General features: G+C 42.6%; 1 non-coding gene across 1 annotated transcript; it reads right to left on the bottom strand.

The window, feature by feature from the left end:
* Window positions 1-16443: 16443 nt before the first annotated feature.
* LOC145583531 (small nucleolar RNA R71) lies at window positions 16444-16550 on the bottom strand. Its single transcript, XR_014100172.1, has one exon. It is a non-coding gene; the product is annotated as a small nucleolar RNA R71 (small nucleolar RNA).
* Between the last annotated feature and the right edge of the window lie 2022 nt (window positions 16551-18572).

Here is an 18572-nt window from a genome sequence, read left to right as displayed (position 1 = left end):
CGACGTCCTCATGGAAGTGGGAGTGTTTGTTTTGTTCCGATTTTCAGCAGAACCTTTCATTGGATTTGGCTTTTCTAAGGTGAGCCGATCCTTTATCTCCATGAAGATGCAGTAGATGTCCTTGTTAAACTCGTACCTTGGAACATACGGTTTAAATTATTTTTTCTTCTTTTGGGCCAGTTGATTAGAGTTATTAACCGCCCAGATCTCTTTTTTCCTCTTGCTCTTTTCAGGCTTCTGAGCCGGCTGAGCAGGCCGAGTCTCCTTCTGCTTGTCAGACCTTTTAGAGTCCGGCTGCTTATTTGAGGAGCAGAGTTCGGTCGCCTTTATATAGGCTTCCACCTCTATCAGGGCTTCCTGGAGGGTAAAGATTTTCTTGCGGACAAGGTCGAACTTTAAAGTTGACCCATCATTTAGACCTTTGAAGAAGTCTGTATAGGCTACCTCGTTAAACATCCCATGAATCTGGATTCTCACTAGATTGAACCGCATGACGTAGGAGCCCAATCCTTCTCTATCTCCCTACTGCACATTGCTCAGATCGAGACCTATTTTCTTTGTAGGGATATTCATAGAGAAATTGGAAGCAAACAAGAACGCAAGCGTCTTGAAGCTGTTTATGCATCCAGCCGGCAGGTTTCCGAACCACTATTAGGCTATGCGCTTCAGGGTAGCTTGGAAGAAGCGACACCAGGCGGCATCATCCAACTCCTGTAAATACATGAGGTGGGTGTATGCTAGAAGGTGATCTTCTGGGTTGGAGGTACCATCATAGGTTCATACCAACACATTCTTACCTTGGCCGGTTGTTTGGCCTCGGCTATCTCCCTGGAGAACGCAGAGGGTTGTTCCCTAAGGTTTTGCAGCCGAAGCTGCTAGTCCATAGGCTGGTAATTTCATGTCGCCTACCCTCCAATGAAGGCAGGCTAGATGTAGGGCAAAGCGGGCGGCCTGTATAATGGTTGGGCCACATACTGTATCGAATTGATTACATGAGGACCCGTGTAAACGGAGGGGCCGCTTGACGGAGTCTTGTGTATTGATTGTGAATTCCTCACTGAGGTATTCTTGAAGGTATCTAGGTAAGTCGACGTGGATGCCGACTCAGACATCTGTTGGTTCTTCTTTTGCTCAAAGTAATGTCGAGCATGTGAAAAGGTCTTTTTGTCACCATCCGACTGCATATGCCGGATGACCTTTCTTTTTGCCGCTTTTGGGAAACAGAGTTTTGGAGAGATCCATCAGGTGCTAAGCCTTCTCCTTGGTAGAGGGTGAGGGGTAGGCTGCTAGTCCTTGACTGACTTTGCTTTCTCAGCCTGAGCTGGTTTTTTGACCGAATGTTCCTTCCTAGGAGCAGCTGTCCTCTTGGTGATCAATTCCTTGCTTTCACCCTTAAAACTTGTCATGAATTTCATGAGCTCATCTCGGGTAACTGGGGCTGATCTTTCCGCCTACATCTGATCAGACGGTTATCCATGGGATTTGCTTGTACCCACTTGGTCAATGTTTCTCTCCCTTCTGTCTTTGGGACAGATGCGTTTAGAGATTAGTGACCTATCAGTGGCCACGTAGGTTTCGACTTCACAGTCGTCACTAGAGTCATGGTCCGAATGGACCTCTCTATCTATCAGAGGCCAGTAGGTCTGTAGAAGCGATACAAGTTCTTGTGAAACCATCTTTGAGGTACTCTCCCCACAGACGGCGCCAAATGTTTCGGGGGTTTTGTTGTCCCTTAGGAGAGTTACAACTCGAAGACTGGGTCCAACGAACCCCCTGTACCTGCAAAACAACAGAGCTCCATATATGTGGAGGTCCTCCTCCGAAGGTTAAGTTAGTACGGATTCGGAGTAAAACGTGCGGAAAGTAAATATCTTCTCGGATTCCGAGATCAGATGTTCTCTGTTTTTGAGAGCAATAAATGATGTAATGATTAAGACGTGCCCCAATAATTTGGGGAATCTCCCTATTTTACAGGGACCTAGAAAAGTGTGCTATGCCCTAGGGATTTGGGCTGCGTCGTTTTGCGGCTACCTCGGGAATTGGGCCTTGAAGGCCGCCAATTCCTAAGGGGATATCTGCTTAACACGTGTCGGCTCCTGAGAGGTCTATTTGGAGGCCTTCTTAGGTGACACATGGAAAGCTCAAATTGTGCCAACTGGCAGGGTATAAATACCCAAATCAAATTGAGCGGTCATTTTTAGACCATCTAACTTTTCTTATGTTCGTTTTAAAACTTCTCAATGGTAATTTGAACGCTCTTTTTAGGCCGTCAAACTTTACTGAAATTCATTGCATGATTCAATAATAATAATAATAATAATAACAATAATAAGAAGTTACCATGTTTAGGGTTGATGGTATCAACTTAATAGTTACACGGCACCTTGTCACTTGAAATACACTCACGCATGTATATTAATGCTCCTTGAAGTTATTAGACGACTCGGTTAACCCGGATTAACATGCGGCCCCCCACAGAAAATTTGAACCAGTTATTACCAAATGTTCCTTTCTTAGATCATCCAGTAATTTGTATTCTAATATTTGATTGCCACCTAGCTCATGTATTCATACATGAGTCATACCACTGTTGGTCAGCTACTTGAATAATTAAGTAGATTGCTTGCTTAATACACACTTGGACGACATTATAATGACGAGCAGCTGACCGTCTCATGAGGACTCTAGCAAACTTTTCAAGCTTCTCATATATTATTCTCATGAATCAGGTGCCCCTTGTCACTTCATACAAGTAAGCTTTTCAATGAGTAGATAGCAATGTTCTTGCAATGAGCTTAAATACTCCATGGTTGAACGGTTTTGAGCTATCTTATTTCTTGTGTTAGATGCCGCCCAGTAACTTGCATAAGTTTTAAGAGAATTGTTAACCGACACATCGATCAATTGAAAGTGGCAGGAGCTAGAGTGATACGGCCACCCATTGAGGAGCCGGCTCAAGTTTTTGCAAAGTGACCTCATCAAAAATGTTGGTCGGTCATGGATTCAATATCTGTTGCTGGGCTAATTTCCCTTCAATGCAAGTGGTTATATAATAATATCGTAATAATCATGATAATTCTGCATCCTAGAAGCCATACGGTATTATGAGCCGCCTATTCTTGTGCTCATATTTACATGTTGAGCTTTCAAAATGTCACCCGGCACAATTTTCATCTATATTGTTGCTTTCACTGTCGCTGCTTGGCAATGAGGAGGTCGGCATTTAAGCCGTTTGTGTGACTGTATGCCGACAAGTTCGAAAATTTTCAAACTAATATATATAGGCGGCAATCGGACAATAGGATGCCGAGGAACCGAGCTCAAGTAATGAATTAGCTTTTGAATTACATAGACGGCCCAACTTGCCGGCTGGACTCATGCGTTACTTCTCTTGCTGGTCGAATTTCTTGTAGGGTAAGTACATAGACTCATGGTATGTATATATTTTTACATACTCTTAATAATAATAATATATTATTATTTTTATTTATTATTATTATTATCTTTTTTTTTAATCACAATAATGATCAAAATATTATATGCTAATTTTGATCAGCATCTGACTTTTTCATGCCAGAGTCGCATCTTGCTTGATATGTAAAGTAACCCAGCCATCAAATTCAAAGCCATAATGTTAGAGCCCCACTCGGCAAGGGTAGTACCGGATGATTCCATTGATACAACCAAGCCTAAATGGTAGGTCGGATTTGATGGTGGAGCCCCACTCATGCATGCTGCACTCACTATCTTCATGGTCATCCTGCCATCAAGTGTCAGCTGACCCGATTGATAACGATAGCATATGGCCACTTTGATGCCGCTTGTTCTCTCATGGCCATCTTGACTATGTTTACAAAATATTCTTTCGTATAAGCCGTTTGACTACGCATGAAAGTATAATAGTGATCTTATCCTTCGGTGTATTGACCATGTATACTTCAAGTGAGCTACTTAGACGGTGATGATTGGCTTCTTAATGCATCACCAACTCATGTACTCATAGCCGGCATCAATGTTGAATTGCTTTATAAGCTAAATAACAGAGCCAGAAATATCACAAGCTTCTTGTTTTAGTGTCAGGCGGTTATAAGGTCGGCTGGCTAATACTTTGCCTTTATGTCGTTTGGTTATAACAATCAAGCTTTTCGACAGATAGCGGACAATGGGTCCCTAGTCATCGTGCTTAATTATATGGGCCGCCTGACTAATCAAACAATCAAGCTTTTTTTTTTTTTTTAAAAAAAAAAAAAAAAATATCAAAATCATAATAATGACGGTCAGCTTACCATAATGCCGCTTGCCTCCTATGCTTACAAGATACAATAGACTCTTCTGTTGTTGGAAGACAATGGGAACCGAGCAGCCCCTTCTCACACAAATGACCATCGACTCGGCATAAGAACCGCTTGTGTACGGCTGGGAATGGATACCGTCTCACCGTTGTACCCCCAAGGAATCTCTTGAATGATTGCCAGTTGGGATAGTTGTTTTAGGTAAAAATACCCAAGACAGGTGGACCAATCAGAGAGGGCCACGTGTCAAGCCTGGACAGGTTCACTTGGGCCAATTATCAACAGACACGTGTCAGCCTCAGATACCAATTATCAGCAGGCATGAGCCCGGATCTTTCTGTCAACAAACTCGCTGTGGATCCAAAAAAGAAGCCCATCCGACAAAAGAAAATAAATCACGGCGAGGAGAGAAGTCAGGCGGCAGCTGCCGAGGTCAAAAAGTTGATAGACACCGGATTCATTTGACCATGTAACTTCCCTGATTGGCTTGCGAACATGGTGCTTGTAAAGAAGCCGAATGGTAATTGGAGCATGTGTGTAGATTATACTAACTTGAACAAGGCATGTCCAAAGGACAGTTACCCGCTTCCAAAGATCGACAGTCTAGTCGACTTTATAGCCGGGCATGCCTTGATGAGTTTCATGGATGCCTACTCTGGCTTCCACCAGATACCCCTGTGCAAAAAAGATCAAGAGAAAACGGCCTTTGTCACTGATCGGGGGATATTCTGTTATACAGTGATGCTGTTTGACTTGAAGAATGCGCTGGCTACTGTAGACACCTACTTTTGGCCTCTTGTCCTGAAAGGAAGTGCGATGATGTTACAAAAATCCATTCTTTATGCTAGATCAAAGTTGAAGTGTTTATGGACTATGAAATACATTATGAAGTAAGTTAAAAATCATATTTGAGACCAAGTAATATTAGAACCTTGTCCAATTACTAATTAGGCCTAAAACGTGCTCATACATGTTTAAATTTGATTAATAACGGACCCAAATGCGGCAAATGCAATGAATCGATCCAATGGATCTTACATTGTTGAAAACCGAGCCAAACAGATAAACCAACCATCAAATTCCCATGCACGACCTATACAGATGGATAGCCAATTCTGAGATAAAACAAAGAAGTTATGATCAAAACACTAAACCGGGCCCTAAAACAAACACCCTTGCACTCCAACGGCCATATCTTTTGATTCATAACATATTTTAACCAAATTCTAATGGCATTAGAAAGTAGACATTCAGAGATTTCCAATGATATCTCACACGCCTAAATCTGACTTCGCAATCAAAAGTTATGGAAGTTTTAAAAACGCGTTTTCGTATAAGGCAAATTGCATCCCAGCGCAACTCATTAAGTTGCGCGCGCCTGGCGAGCGCGACTCATTGAGATGCGCGCGGCACCAAGCGCGACCCAGAGAGTTACATGCGCCACCTGATGGCGCGGCTCTAAAACCCTAAACCTAGATCCCTATGCCTATAAATAGGGGTCTTCGTTCAGCATTACGGGGACAGAGGTTTATGAGTTTTCCCAAAACTCATTGGCGACTCCTACTTGTTTCTTACAAAAAAGCGTGATGAGAGTATCATTTCTAATTTAAGGTCTCCCAAACAGTCTGGAATTCAAATCCTAATACACCCTAACAAGTGTAAAGTCCTTCGCCTTTAAAGGGCCGTGGGCATCTAACGAAGGATCCCCTACGATGGGAACACCTTCCTTACAACTACTTTCCATCAGATGATTAATACAGTCTTCATTAATCAGATTGGGAGGAATGTAGAGGCGTACATTGATGACATGATAGTAAAATACAAGTTATAGACGGATCATCTTGCTGACCTCCGTGAAACCTTCACCACACTTAAGCAACATAAGGTAATGTTAAATCCCAAAAAGTGTGTTTCTGGTGTTGAGTCTGGGAAGTTTCTCGGATTCCTGTTCATCAAAGGGGGATAGAGGCTAACCCCGAGAAGATAAAGGCAGTGATTGACATGAAGTCACCCCGTACTGTCAAGGAAGTTTAGAGGCTTACCGGTTGCTTGGCTGCACTAGGGAGATTCCTCATCCGGTCAGGTGACAAATGCCTTTACTTCTTCTAAGGAATCAGGAAGAAGAATAGATTTGAATGGGGAGATGATGTTGAGGCGGCCTTTTAGAAATTGAAAGAACATTTACACTCCTTGCCAAGGCTTGTTAGCCCTTTGCCAAAGGAGACACTTTACATGTAACTAGCCGTCTCAGATCATGCCTTCAGTGTCGTTTTCCTTACTAAAAGAGTCAGTATTCAGCTCCCGGTCTATTTCATTAGCCATGTTCTCAGAAATGCTGAACTCCGGTACCCCATGGTTGAAAAATTTGGCCTTGCTCTTTACATGGCTGTTAAGAAGTTGAAGCCTTACTTCTTGGCACATCTGGTGGTGATCTATACAGATCAACCCCTCAAGCGGCCAATGAAAACCTTGGAGTCTGGCAGAATGCTCAAATAGGTTATTGAAATGCAAAGTCTTGAAATCACCTACAAACTAAGAAAGGCAGTGAAGGGTCAGGCGTTTGCCGACTTCATTGTCAAAATGATTAGGCCGGTTGTTCGGGACAACCTTGATTAGGTTTGGAAGGTGTCTGTAGACGGGAGCTCTACTTTGAACGGCTGTGGTGCAGGAATAATTTGTCAATCTCTGAAAGGGGATAAATATGAATATGCGCTATGGTTCAAGTTCCAGGCCTTAAATAATGAGGCGGAATATGAAGCCCTGCTAGCCGGCATCCGCATGTGTAAGGCGGTGGGGGCAATAAAATTGACGCCTGCTCAGATTCTCAGGTTGTGGTTAGCCAATACCATGGTGAATATGAAGCCACCTATCCATCCATGATCAAATAGTTGCAGGCGGTCAAAGCTGAGGCCGGGACACTTGAATAATTTCATCCAAGTCAAGTGCCTAGGTCTGAAAACAACCAGGCTAATGCTCTGTCAAAATTGGCATCCTTCCCCCCTGTTATAAGCCTCGGTCAGTCTTTTGGGAAGTTATGGAAAACGGAGTATATTTGACAAAGAACCCATTGGAGTGCTTGACCAAAGCTCTAGTGGGATGGATGGAATCCGGGCATACCTTACAAACGGTACGCTTCCTGATTCACCCTAGGAGGCGGCCGTATTAATGAAGCGTGCTGCAAACTTCGAGATGAAGACGGAGAGCTCTTCAAGGCGAGTTTCCTAAAACATTTGTTGAAGTGCGATACCCCGGAAAAGGGGAAAGAAGTACTCGAAGAGTTGCACTCAGGATATTACGCCTCTCATATAGGCGGCAGATCCCTAGCTGTCAAGACTAGGCGGCAAGGTTACTTCTGGCCCACTCTTGAGACAGACGCCATGGAAATGGTTAGAAAATGTGACAAGTGCCAAACATTTGCCAAGCTCATCCATCAGCCGGCAACTGACCTGACAGCAATCCACAGCCCGGTCCCGTTTGCTAAATGGAGCATGGACATTCTAGGTCCTTATACGCCTCCGCCAGGCAGAAAGCGCTATATTCAGGTGGCTTTGGATTATTTCACCAAGTGGGTTAAGGCAGAAGCGGTCAAAGGCATCAAAACAAAGGATGTCATCTCTGTCATATGAAAGAACATTATTAACAGGTATGGGGTACCTATGTCTATGGTATTTGATAATGGCCCTCATTTTAAGATGCCTCAACTCAAGACTTGGTTAGGAGATCAAGGGATCTCACATTGTTTTGCATTAGTCGGCTAATCCCAAGCAAACGGCCAAGTTGAAGCCTTCAATAAACTCATCTCAGATGGAATCAAAAAGAAAATTAAGAGAACCGGTGGTTTATGGGCTGAAGAGTTAATTCATGTCCTATGGGCTATCCGGACAACTGAAATAGGGGCAACCGGTGAAACCCCATTTCTCATGGTTTACGGTGCTGAAGCCGTCTTGCCCATCGAGCATTATGAGCCGATTCTACAAGTCGTGCTATACGATGAAGAAGAGAACTGGGAGGCCATGCGGCTAGCATTGGACTCACTCCCGGAGTGCAGGGGAAATGCCGCCTTGCGCCATGAGATTTACCATCTAAGAATGACCTGTGCCTACAATAAAAGAGTGCACAAAGGGCCCTTGAAAGTTAGGGACTTTGTGTTACGAAAGATGGAGGCAACCGATAAGGCCAATGCGCATGGAAAGCCAACTCCTAATTGGAAAGGCCCCTACCGAATATAATAGGAAGTGAGAAATGGCACCTACTGCTTGAAAACTCCAGACGGAAGGCGGCTGCCCAGAACTTGGAATGTAGACAACTTGAAAAAGTATTACTTCTAAGATTTGTAAATTTTTGTAAATGAAAAGCCTATTAAAGAAAAATGTTGCCTTTTACTTTCAATCCTGTTAATTACCTCGTATATATATACTTGCGTAATGATCAAATACCGCCTGTGCAAGGCACAGACGGTCAATTGAATGAATTAAACTAAGTAAAAAACTTAGTGGCTAAATTAATGTTCAAACTATGAGCCCAATGGTCGGATGTTATTTTATTTATAAATTTGTCTGCTCCAACAGGGTAAGGCGTCCGGCGACGCCCATTCGGGTGGAATCGTCGCAGAAAGTATCTCCCATCCGGGTAACCAAGTGCTCCACGTATTCATGCAGACGGCAAAGATTGAATGACCTAATTAGTCAACTCATAGCCGTCTGACTAAAATAGTTTAAAGAATGATTAAGCTCATAAACCGAATGTTTAATGACATCAGTCGGTTGATGACTGAAGTTCTGATTTAGACTATTCAACGAAATTTGACAAGTCCACCCAATGGGGCAAGCGGACAAAGTGCAATGGACTGCAAGTACCCCAGACGGCCCCTAAGCCGTCTGGGGGCCATTTGTCAGGAGGACAATTGTCTCCTGCCTCATCAAGTGTCTGGCAGCAATTTTCCTGTTGCCTTATCAAAAGATAGTTTAACCGGATTGCGAATATCCCAGACAGAGGAGAAGGGCTATAGTACAACTAATTCTCCGGCTGGGTAAACGACTACTTATTTGTTGTGTACTTGGCTTGGGCAATCACTACTATGATTGATTAACTTAGGAACATCTCATGCTCTTTAAAGTATCAAAAGTTCCCAAGTCAATCAATCACAGAAGTAGTGAAACCAATTACATAGCCGCCAGGGGCAAGAGTAGCTGGTATACTGACTGTCGCATGCTATAAAAAGATAGGCAAAATGGCAAAATTTTAGTGCAAAAATTGAAACAAATTAAGAAAACCGACTTAGTCGGCAAATTTCATTCAAAGCCAGTCAAGGCCGGGTAATATTGTTAACCAGATATACATCCGAAAGAAAAAGATTAAAATTGTCACCCGACTCCTTAGTCGGTAAAAAAAAACAGGAAAGCTAAACTAGGGCTGCTGAATCTGCTCCGGCTGGTCCTCGCTTGCTGAGAAGTTCGCTTCGTTCTACTTAGCTGGAACTTGATCAGCTTGGACTTGATTAACCTGATCCGCAGCGTTCTCTTCATCATCATTTGAAACCTCAAAGCCTTGCTTTATGGCCCATGCCTTAAATGGAGACGGAGCCTCCTCATTTAGAACTTGAGCGTCATACACCGCAGTGGCGTAATCATATCTCAGCTTGAACACCTCAAACTCGATGGTTAGGTGGAGAAGACTCTAAGAAATCCTCAGACGGGCTTCAGTGTCCCGTTCGTTCTCAGCAACCAACCAGCTTTCCTCCTTAGAAATCTCCTCTTGGTGCTTGCTCCTTAGTTGAACAAGCTCAACCCCTAACCGGTTGACATCCTCCCTTAGCTTGGCATTTACCTAATCAACCCCTTCCAAAGCCTTGAGATCAAATTATGTAGTTTTCAGCTCTAGCTCAATGTTGGACACTCTGTTATCGGCGGCGTCATTAGCAGACGTTAAGTTTTTAATCAGCTCCTCCTGTTTTAACTCTACTTCTTTAATTCTTCTCTGACTTTGTCAGAGACCTTACCATCCTCTTGGCGAAGGCCTGGACGTCAGGCGGCCCTGAGGGAGCATCTACACCAAAAGAAGTACTTGGTGAGAAAGCTGCACAGGCGGTACCCAACTCATGTCGGTTGCTCATCGAACCTCCAGATGGGCTGACCCAAGTCTTGACTCAAATGAAGTCAAGTGGCCTAGGAAGTTCGATTCGTGTCTTACCTTGGGTTTGGGGCTGAAAGGACTCTCCCACTTTAGCCATTGCAGCACCGACTACAACATCGAGTGACTCGCCACTCTTCGATGTTGTATAGGCATCCGACCGTTTCCCTGAAGCTGGCTCTGAGATTTAGCTCAGAGCTTTCATCACAGCTGAGCCCTTGCCCCCGGTTCTGGGTCAATCTGGATTGGCTATAGAGGTGGATTGAGAAGGATTCTTCTTTGCCGTCTTAGCCGGGGTTTTATTCAGCTTATCCCCTAGCCGTTTGAACATCTTGGAAATGAAGCGGGGAACGGATTTGTTCCTTCTCTACAAATGAAAAGCCAGGGTTATAGCCGGTAAATTATTAAATTAATGCAAAAAGGCTAAAAGGCATGGCAGGCAGTCTTACCCCGCCCTTCATAGAATCCTTGGCCTCCAAGGCGACCCTCTTCTTTAGCAGTTGCTCCTTTCTCAGCAAGGCAGCAGGCTTAGCAGGCGTCACGTTTGGGTCCACCATGTTCAGCGCTTCCTCTGTAAAAAAGCAAGAAAACAGTTGGTTAAATAAACTAATAAAACAGTTAGTGCACCAATAGAGACGGCAGTTTGCCGGATGTATAGTGAATCTACCCTGTGGGAACATGGTGCTAAGACCATAGGCGGATAGAAAGGCCTCATCCTTCAAAAAATCCAGATGGGGTATCCAGTTCTTTGGAACAAATACTGCGGATGGGTGGTTAGTGTGTACCACGCCCCATACCCGCCTAGCGCCCGGCTTATGTAGTGCATATGAGCAACAACCGCAAAACTTGGCTCTATATCTTGAAATTCGCAAGCGGCGATGTAACTAAGTATATTAATCCATGAATTTTGGGTAAGTTACTAGACTCCTAAATCATACCCATTCAAAATTTTCTTAATACCCATGTGGAGGGGAAAATGAAGGCCGGCTCTAATCACGGCTTCATAACAGCCGAAGCAGTTGTTTGCGTTTTCAATGTTGTCCTCTTAGGCAATGGTTGCTTCAGCAGGCGGAACTTCTATTCTCCAGCCTTCCCCAACCAGATGAGCATCTACAAATGATATGAAGCTACCCCTCATGGTAGCAAGATCTCTATGAAGGATCGTAGTCTCTAAGGGATTTGGCAAGACTGGCCCCCTAACCGGCTGCTGGTAGTCAGCCGCAATATCTCCTTAACAAGAGCCCGATGCTTCTGGTTTAGATCGTTCAACGACTTCCTCTCCGCCTTGGGAAGAGGCAGCGTCCTCGCCGCCTGAATCCCCTAGGAATGAGTAACTAGGGGTTGAAGGGGTGCCACCCGGAGAAGATTCCGTCTGCTCCTCTAAACCCTCATTTGTCTCATCCGGAATAATTTCATCAGCGGGCACTTCCCGAGCGTGCCGCTTCCTAGGCTTGATAGCCGTCTGTTTGACTCTAGCCATGGTGTCCTGCATAGAAACAGAGACGGAGGGATTCGGGGATGAGCGAAGCAGGATTGAGTGTCCAGAAAAGGCACCCCCGGTACTAGATTAAGCCGTACTAGGAGACCGGCTGAAAGACCTAGGCGGTGCCGTGTGTGTCGATGGAGAGTCCATTTTTATTTTTGAAGTCTAAGTACACAAATGGGAAAAGTATAAAATCTGGAGGAGAGTAGAGGCGGTTACCTTTATCTTAACTCTGGAAAATCTGAAAACTACTGCAGACGGTGGCCGGATGTGTTCCTGAAAAACACAGACGGAAGCTTTGATACTCGCTATAGGCTGGGGTAGAGCCTTTCTTTCTCTAAAATTCTCTCTTTCTCTCTCTAAGATATAAAAATGAGTAAAGTGAAAGGGAATAGAGGAGGGTAAAACCCTATTTGTAGAGGGGTAAAACGGAAGTATCCCCGTCACACCCCAAAAGTTGAACGGTTTCTTTACTGTTCACCACTCCTGGAATGCCGCGTGTTACAGGCACCAATCAGAGAGGGCCACGTGTCAAGCCTAGACAGGTTCACTTGGGCCAATTATCAACAGACACGTGTCAGCCTGGACAGGTTCACTTGGGCTTGGGCCAATTATTAGCAGACACGTGTCAGCCTCAGATACCTACTAGAATTGCGGCCTTCAAGGCCCAATTCCTTAGAATGCTATAAAACGGCGCAGCCCACCAAATCTAGGTCAGAATGACCTAAGAGAGGGCACCTTTTGCCAATGACCCTATAAGGGATATATCCCCCTTTTTTGGGACATTCAATAATTATACCTACCCTACATTCTCTTGTATCAGAGAAAACACCTGATCTCGAAATCCGAGAAGATCTCCTTTACTTTCCGCACATTTTTTATCCTCTCCAAACACGTTCTAACTTGATTGTCAGAGGCGGAGTCTCCGTTATTTTGCAGGTACAGGCGCAGTTGGACTAGTCTTGGAGCCGTAACTCTCTCGAGGGACAAAAACACCTAAAACAATAGTGATGCTCCACTTACATGAAACAGCGGCTTTTGATCTCACACATAAATGCTCGTATACATGCGGCTTCATATATCTGTATATATGAATATTCTTTAGTGACGATCACAAGCTTTTCATTTATCTATATAAATGCTCATATAGCCGCCTATTTCCACTCATACATGTGAGCTTCTTCAATGTTATATGGTATTAAATACCGATTAAGCCGACTATAGAGCCTCTTGTGTTTTATGACTTGCATACAATAATTCATATATTTATCAATATATGATAATCTCAATCACAATAACACCACCACCTCATTATGCCAACCCACTATAATAATCTCAGGCAGAAATTGAGTCCGCAAATTTAATTTGCCGGTGGTATTTGGGTGTTGGGGCTTCCTCATATCGACCTCGACACAAAGTTGCCGCTTGTATTGTGGAGTTGGAGGCTTGCTGCTTGGCCTTTGAGTGTCGCATGAATAAATGCAACCACTCTCGAACGCCGATTGGGCTTCTTCTTGATGAAAAGTCCAATGTTAGACGGCTATGGGTGTTGCCGTCTATATATGTTTTTTTTCATGACAACTCAAATTAATGGAGTTGATCGAGAGCCTTGCATAGTGGAGTAGTTGCTCCACACTACACTCCACCAAAGCTTATAATTCAATTTCACCGATGTGTAGAATTCAAGCTATACTTCTCTTAATTTGCAAATTATGGAGTTTAATAAATTAAACTTGCTAGTTGTCAAAAACTTTGGAGTGTGGAATTGCTTGAGTACACTTGCAGCATGTATCTCACTATTTACAATTGTTTATTCTATGAAAAACAATTGTATGTATATTATTAAATATATATAATTATACAATTAGTAGTATTCATACACCTATATATATTTTTTAAATATATATGATATTGGTATTGATAGTACTAATCATAATACCAACATCCTCAATATGCCGACCAACTATATTTGAGTAACTTATGTGTTGTGTCGTCTGGCTATTCACACAAGTATGTTCAATTTGATAATTGGATTTTTTTTATTATTATTAGCATTGTCCATCATAGGATTGCTGAACGGTCTTTTATGCCGTCTAACCTCCTTTGTGACAATTGCGGAATGCATGTCTTGGTTTGATGACGCCTGATGTTCTTGACATATGACTTCATGAGGCCTGTAATACTTGGCCGTCTAATTCTTTCGCACAAGGCTGATGAGTTAATGCCGACTCTGTCTCATACATGGATTTTTTTTTTTTTTGACCAACTGATGAGTGTAATTTATGGCACTCTAGGCTAGGTTTTGTTTGTACTTTTACTCTCATTTTTAGTCCTTTTTGCCGTGTTTTTATATAATAATGCTTGCTTTGCGTGTTTGTGTGTAAGTTTAGAGAAATGCATGCTTTTAGTGGTTTTCTTGTCATTTTGTTCATTTCTCAACTATTTCTCTCGCTTCTTTGTTTCCTTGACTTGCTTTATAGGTGTGTTGAGTTTCCCGAGGTTTGATCACCAAGGAGAAAGCTCGAGCGCATTCAAGAAAGTTGATGGAGCTAAGTTTGGGATTCCAAATATGCAATTCAAGCTAGCTCCGCAAGCTCGAGGACATTGGAAACGATGCTCTGGCTTGAGGCATTCAAGTGCTTGGAAGATAAAGGAGCTGCCCTTCTCACGAGCATCGCCTCGAGTGCACCAATGATAGGGATGCTCGGGAGCGCGGAGATCGATCGTGCAAGCGAAGGAGGCAAGGCCACGAGCACCAAGCAGGGGTGCGCGCGCGTGGCATTGTGGGTTTGTGCGCGCAGACCCAGCTGTGCGTGTGCACGGCATGGGTGGTGCGCACGCACTACCTGTCCCGACCCCTCTTCGCTCGCTTCTTCTACTTATACCCTTAGACTTTTCCTTTTTGGGGGGACCACTTATTTTGTACTTTACACTTATTTTCCAGATTTAGTAGAGAGAGAAAGTAGAGAAAGAAGCTTAAGATTACTTGATTGTACTTGAATATGATCTTTGATTCCAACTTGATCTTGGATTTGTTCTTCACATCAATGAAAGTTTGTGAGATCTCTTTCCTTTGAATTTTACTTTTATTGCAATTTCCTTTAATTCTTGAATGTTTGATTTGAATTTCATTCCTTACTTTAGAAATTGTTGAGTGATTGAATTTCTTCTCAATTAAACTTGAAATGAATATGATTATGATTAAATTTATTTTATTTAGTTTTTCAATTTCACCATGATTGGTGAGTAGTTTAGTTGCTAGGGAGAAGGGAAAGCATGCTTGATTGATGATTTTTACTAGTTGATGATCCTTGATTAATTGAATTGTTGCAATTAAATTGGTTGACATAGTTGTGCATGTGATTAGTTAGACTAGGAGTGATCAACTCATAAGATTAATCTAGATTGCATTGCAAATTTCAATGACATGAACCCTTGATTTGAGAATTGCTTTAATTGATTGAATTTGATTGTGATTTTCCTGGTTAGCCATTCATAGTGAACCCTAGCTTGGCTTATAGGAGATAGCTCTTGAATTCCTTTGGTTGCAACTATTGTTTGTCCTTTGTAATATTTGAATTGATTGAGTGATCCTTCAATTAGCATAATCATTGAGCTTGGATGTGGAACCTATATCCTTAGTGTTTAGTATATTGAATTTCTCGATTTATCTAGCTCTCTCGATACCTTAGTTACCAACCGTATCTTTCTACAACCTTCGAAGTAGCTTGACCTAGGCTATAATTTGCACCTACACATTCCTTTGGGTTTGACCCTTGACTTACCATATAGTCGTATTAGGTTGGTCGAGCGTTTACAAATTTTGTTTGGCTCTAGAAAAGGGTAGAAAGCGACCTACTTTTCTCTACGTCAAAAATGGCGCCGTTGCCGGGGAGTGATATTGGTGCTTTATTATAGTTGTTGAGTGTATATCATCTTTAATTGAAAATACAAAAATATTTTCTTTTAGGCTACATTTATAGCCGTGCTACTAACCATTTCTTTTGAGATTTTATGCATAGAGCAAGTGGTCGTTAACTAGTGCCATTTGATTCGGAAATTGAGAGAACTATTGCAAGGTTAAGGGGTGCTAGACGATCTTTGAGCCCTAGTACTTCAAGTGAAGAAGAACCGCAATAAGAGGAACAAGCAAGAATGGGAGAAAATCCAAGGGTGGCGTTGAAAGAATTGGGGATTCCCGGTGCATATAGATTTGAGAGTGGGATTGCTTCACCTACAACACCGGTAAATGACTTTGAAATTAGACCGACAATGATCACTTTGATAGAGAGGCGACAATTTAGCTGGGCTAAGCATGAAAGCCCGCTAAATCATCTCAAGGAGTTTGAAAATATTGCAATACTATCAAGGTGTATGGAATTTCCCAATAATTCATCCGCCTCAATCTTTTTCCCTTTTCCCTCATAAGGCGTGCCTTGGAATGGCTAGACAAGGAGGTCAAGCCGAATTCTCTAAGGACATGGGATGAAGTGACCAAGGAGTTTCAATCCCGTTTCTATCCTCAAAAGAAAAACGGCGGAAGCTAGAGGTTTGATTCAAGGTTTCAAGCAAAAGCCTAGTGAGAGTCTCTATGAAGCATGGGAGAGATACAAAGTGTATCAAAGAGAATGTCCTCACCACATAATTCCTACTTACCAAATTATTCAAATTTTCTATGGAGGCCTTAGTACTCAAGGAAAATCATGTTTAGATGGAGGAGCCGGAGGTCCTATCATGAACAAAACTGAAGAGGAAGTGGTAGACATAATTGAAGACGTAGTGAGGTATTATAGAGATTGGCAAGATGGAGAAAGAGAGTCTATAGACGTCTAAACACATCCACCAAGAAAGATCACTTCCCCCTTCCTTTCATTGATCAAATGCTTTAGAGACTAACAAGGCACAAGTTATATTGTTTTCTTGATGGTTATTCTAGATTTTCCAAATCCCTATCCACCCGCATGACAAAGAGAAAACAACCTTCACTTGTCCATATGGTACGTTTGCCTTTAGGAGAATGCCGTTTGGCCTTTGCAATGCTCTCACAACATTTCAAAGATGCATGATGAGTATATTTGGAGATATGTTGGAGGAGGAAATGGAATTGTTTATGGATGACTTCTCCGTAGGCGACATTTCATTTAAGGCATGTCTTGAAAACCTTGAGAAATGTTTGGTAAGGTGTGAGAAGGTGAACTTGGTTTTGAATTGGGAGAAGTGTCACTTCATGGTGGAGGAAGGCATAGTCCTTGGCCATAAAATTTCTCACAAGGGGATAGAGGTGGACAAAGAAAAAATTGAGGTTATTGAGAAGCTTCCACCAATGGTCAATGTGAAAGGAGTGAGATCTTTCTTAGGACATGCCGGGTTTTATAGAAGATTTATCAAGGATTTCTCGCGTATTGCAAAGCCCCTCAATGATCTTCTTCAAAAGGATGCCGAGTTTGTATTTGATGATAAGTGTTTGGAGGTATTCAATAAATTGAAGAAGGCTCTAATCTCTACTCCTATTGTTCAAGCCCCAAGATAAGATTTACCTTTTGAGTTGATGTGTGATGCGAGTGATTCGGCAATTGGAGGTGTCTTGGGTCAAAGAGTGGAAAAGAAGCTACATGTGATCTATTATATGTCCAAGACTCTAAATGGTGCTCAAAGAAACTACACCACAACGGAAAAGGAGTTTTTGTGTATTGTTCATGCTTTTGAAAAGTTCCGTTGTTATTTGTTAGTTCCAAGACCATTGTCTTCACGGATCATGCGGCTCTCAAGTACCTTTTTGCCAAGAAAGAATCCAAGCCTAGGTTAATCCGGTGGGTGCTCGAACTTCAAACTTTTGACATTGAGATTAGGGATAAGAGGGGAGCGGAAAATGTTGTGGCGGACCATCTCTCTCGCTTAGAGGATTCTCAAATTCATGATGATGGTTCTCCAATTGAGGATTGGATGCTTGATGACTTCTTATATGATATTAAGGCAAAGGAGCTCCCATAGTTCGCCGATTTAGTGAACTTTCTTGCATGTGGGAAGTTTCCACCTTCCTTTTCTAAGAATCAATAAAAGAAGCTCAAGAGAGAGGCAAGACACTATTTGTGGGATGATCCCATCTTGTACAAGCAAAGAGTTGATAGCTTACTTAGGCATTGTGTTCCAAATGAAGAGGTGCCTAGTGTTCTGAAGATGTGCCACTTGGATACGAGTGGTGGCCATATGGGTGCTTCTAAAACCCTCACCAAGATTCTTCAAAGCAGTTTATGGTGGCCACATCTCTTCAAGGATTCATGGGGTTTTGTTAAGACATGCGACCGTTGTGAACGAGTTGGGAATATCTCCAAGCGAAATGAGATGCTCAACAACCTATTCTTGAATTGGGGGTATTTGATGTTTGGGGAATTGATTTTATGGGACCATTTCCCTCATCTTTTGGAAATCAATATATTCTTGTGGCGGTGGATTACGTGTCTAAATGGGTTGAGGCCATTGCTTCCCCAACTAATGACCACAAGGTGGTAATGAAGTTAATCAAGAAGGTCATTTTTCCAAGGTTAGGTGTACCAAAGGCGGTGATAAGCCGTAATGGTTCTCATTTTATTCACAATGCCTTTCAAAAGATGTTGTGAAAGCATGGAGTTCATCAACTATTTGGCCTTCCATATCATCCTCAAACAAGT

This window comes from Chenopodium album, chromosome 15 (genome assembly GCF_948465745.1).
Source record: "Chenopodium album chromosome 15, dcCheAlbu1.1, whole genome shotgun sequence".
Taxonomy (NCBI): domain Eukaryota; kingdom Viridiplantae; phylum Streptophyta; class Magnoliopsida; order Caryophyllales; family Amaranthaceae; genus Chenopodium; species Chenopodium album.
This window is presented reverse-complemented; position numbering and strand designations above follow the sequence as displayed.